This window comes from Piliocolobus tephrosceles, chromosome 11 (genome assembly GCF_002776525.5).
Source record: "Piliocolobus tephrosceles isolate RC106 chromosome 11, ASM277652v3, whole genome shotgun sequence".
Classification (NCBI taxonomy): Eukaryota; Metazoa; Chordata; class Mammalia; order Primates; family Cercopithecidae; genus Piliocolobus; species Piliocolobus tephrosceles.
Window position 1 is genome coordinate 116,430,464 of NC_045444.1, and position 3,818 is coordinate 116,434,281.

Here is a 3,818-nt window from a genome sequence, read left to right on the forward strand (position 1 = left end):
GATCAACAGCTCACTGTAACCTTGACTTCCCAGGCTCAAGCAGTCCTCCCCATCTCAGCCTCCCCAGTAGCTGGAACTACAGCTGGAGGCCACCACACTCACAAATTAAAAAAAAAAAAAAATCAGGCCAAGCACTGTGGCTCACGCCTGTAATCCCAGCACTTTGGGAGGCTGAGGCAGGCGGATCACAAGGCCAGGAGATCAAGACCATCCTGGCTAACATGGTGAAACCCCATCTCTACTAAAAATACAAAAACTTAGCCGGGCGTGGTGGTACATGCCTGTAGTCCCAGCTACTCCGGAGGCTGAGGCAGGAGAATCACTTGAACCCAGGAGTCAGAGGTTGCAGTGAGCCAAGATCACGCCACCACACTCCAGCCTGGGCAACAGAGTGAGACTCAAAAAAATAAAAAATAAAAATAAAATAAAATTGATAAATTGGACTTTGTCAAAATTAAAAACGTTTGCTCTGTGAAGACCCTGCTAAGAGATGGAACAGAATAGGAGAAAATATTTGTAAACGATATATCTGACAGAGGATTAGTATTTACAATATATAAACAAACAATCTTGGTAGAAAATGGACAAAAGACATTAAGAGCTATTTCACCAAAGAGGATATATGAATGGCAGATAAATACATGAAAAATGTTCAAAAATTAAAAACACAGTGAGACAGCACTACTCACCTATCAGAATGGCTAAAATAAAAAGGTGACACTACCAAATGCTGGTGAGGACGCAGAGAACCTGGATCATTCATATATTGTTGATAGGAATGTAAAATGCCCATTACCATTTTAAGTGCCAACATTTTGACAGTGGCAAAAAAAAACTAAATATTCAGCTACCATATGGCCCAGCAATTGCAGTCCTGGGCATTTATCCCAGAGAAATGCAGACTTATATTCATACAAAAACCTACACACAAGTGTTTATAAAAACTTTATCTGGGGCCGGGCACAGTGGCTCACACTGGAGTGCCACTGCACTCCAGCCTGGGCAACAGAGTGTGACCCTGTCTCAAAAAAAAAAAAAAAAAAAAAAAAAAACTTTGAACTTGGTAGAATTCTAATCATGCATCTTTAGATTTTGGTAATGCTTGAGAAAATTAAATATATTCAGTTCGTGATTATAGACTGAAATGCTTTACAGAATTTGCTCAAGTTTGTAAGGGGTATATTAATTTAAGATCAACACTGTAATATCAACACTTTGGAAGGCTGAGGTGGGAGGATTGTTTGAGCCCAGGAGCTCAAGACTAGCCTGGGCAACATAGTGAGATACTATCTCTATTTAAAATATATATATATTTTATATATATTGTAATAGGCAGAAACTGGAAACAACTCAGAAACCTGAGCATCAAAGCAGCAGTTTGGAAGAAAATCTAGACGCTAAAGAAGAGTACACTTTTAACCTAGGCTGTAAATAGTTAGGGGAGGGCATAGCGGGAGCCTGACACATGTTTACAGCATTCCCAGAGTTGAAATCAAAAGGAAGCCAGCTCTATGTAATTGCAGTGCCAGCTTAAGAGCCCAGCACCTCATTACTGTTATCACCAATGCTCTTGATGTCACAGAAGACAATATTCCATGTGAAACACTGCAGACACTCATTTAGGACGTGATTCAGAACACTCATATCCTGAAGATAGATAACTTTTAGGAGAACTTTCGTCTGTTTATTCCACTTATATTTTCCTTTTTTAGATATATTCATGGATAATATAGATTTGTCATATTAAAATTAATATAATGTTACTAGGAAAATGAATGAATTAGTATAATTACTAACAATAATGTTCTAAAATACATGCCTAATGAATTAAAGAGCTCTTTCAGTAACTCTGAAATAAGTGATGTAAAACCATTGTCTTAATTTCCTGGCTCCCCTCATAGTCCAAAATGGCTGCAGCAATTCCAGCAATTACATCAACACACAAAAATTGTCAGTGCCCCAAAAGGGGCTGGGTTTTATTGTGTCTCTTTTTACAAGTGATAAAACTTCATGGCCGGGTGAGGTGGCTCACGCCTGGAATCTCAGCACTTTGGTAGGCCGAGGTGGGCAGATCACCTGAGATCAGGAGTTTGAGATCAGCCTGGCCAACATGGTAAAACTCCGTCTCTACTAAAAATATAAAAAATTAACTGGGCATGGTGGTGTGCACCTGTGATCCCAGCTACTTGGGAGGCTGAGGCAGGAGAATTGCTTGAGTCCGGGAGGTGGAGGTTGCAGTGAGCAGAGATCATGCCACTGAACTCCAGCCTGAGTGACAGGAGCAAGACTCCATCTCAAAAAAAAAAAAAAACAAGTGATAAAATCTTTCTCAGAGTCCCAGCAGACCTCTGGTATCTCATTGGCTAAAACTTTATCACGTGCCTATGCCCATACCAATTGCTGGCAGGGGGGAAAAAATCTACCCAGAAATGACTTAGACCAATCAGGGCTTGCCTCCTAGAGCTACTGATGAGGCCTATACTCTAAGCACAAGCTATGTGCAAAAGAGGATACTGGACAAAAGGAAGGGCAGGTGGGCAAATGAATGCTGTGTGGTGAACAGCATCTGCCACAGATTCCCGATCCCATCCACTGTGTCTGAAGATTATTAATTTGACTTTTTTTTTTTTTCTTGAGACAGGGTCTCATTTTTTCACCCACGCTAGAGTGCAGTGATACAATCATGGCTCACCACAGCCTCAACCTCCTGGGCTCAAGTGATCCTCCCACCTCGGCACAGACACGCACCACCATGCCCAACTAATTTTTTTTGTTTTTAATTTTTTGTAGAGACAGGGCCTCACTGTGTTGACTAGGCTTGTTTTGAACTCCTGGGCCCAAGTGATCCTCCTCCCTTGGCCTCCCCAATTGTTGGGATTATAGACATGAGCCACTGCACCTGGCCCAAGTAGCTAATTCTTTTTTTTTTTTTTTCCAGACAGTCTCGCTCTTGTCCCCCAGGCTGGAGTGCAATGACGCAACCTCCGCCTCCTGGGTTCAAGCGATTCTCCTGCCTCAGCCTCCCAAGTAGCTGGGATTACAGGGTCCTGCCACCACAGCCGGATAAGTTTTGTATTTTTAGAAGAGATGGGGTTTCACCATGTTGGACAGGCCAGTCTCGAACTCCTGACCTCAGGTGATCTGCCCGCCTTGGCCTCCCAAAGTGCTGGGATTACAGGCGTGAACCACCGCGCCCGGCCTACCAAGTATCCAATTCTTAACAATTACTAGTAATTAGGAAAATCAAATACCAGGTCCGACTGAAAGCTGAAAGTATTATTTTTGAAGATTATGATTAGGAAAATAGATCTCGATGAAGTATATGTATGATTGAACACTATTAGACAGTTGATGAAAAAAATATGTTTCTGACCTCCTGGCTTTGGGGACTGAATTTATTATTATAAATATGAAGGACTGACCAGTAAGTGACTAGCAAGTGAACAAAGGGAGAGAGGAGGAGGGAAGACCTGCCCCTGTGGGTCATACACTGTGTTTAGCATTGTGCGGGGCACTTTGGATATTCTCTCATGTCATCCCACCAAAATTCAGTGGGTTGAGTATCATCCCACTGCCTCGGCCTCCCAAAGTGGTTACAGGTGTGAGCCACCACGCCCAGCTGGATTCTGATTTTTTATTATCATAATTCAGCTATGACAACCATCCTTATTAAAAAATATTGTGGCTGGGCGTGGTGGCTCACGCCTGTAATTCCAGCACTTTGGGAGGCTGAGGCAGGAGGATCATGAGGTCAGGAGTTTGAGACCAGCCTGGCCAACATGGTGAAACCCTATCTCTACTAAAAATACAAAAATTAG

At 42.4% G+C, this 3,818-nt stretch overlaps 1 protein-coding gene across 1 annotated transcript in view; it reads left to right on the forward strand.

Annotated features, from left to right (window-relative positions):
* The window catches only part of FBXO36 (F-box protein 36), a 97,096-nt gene that overhangs the window by 48,041 nt on the left and 45,237 nt on the right, over positions 1-3,818 (forward strand). The window lies entirely within an intron of this gene.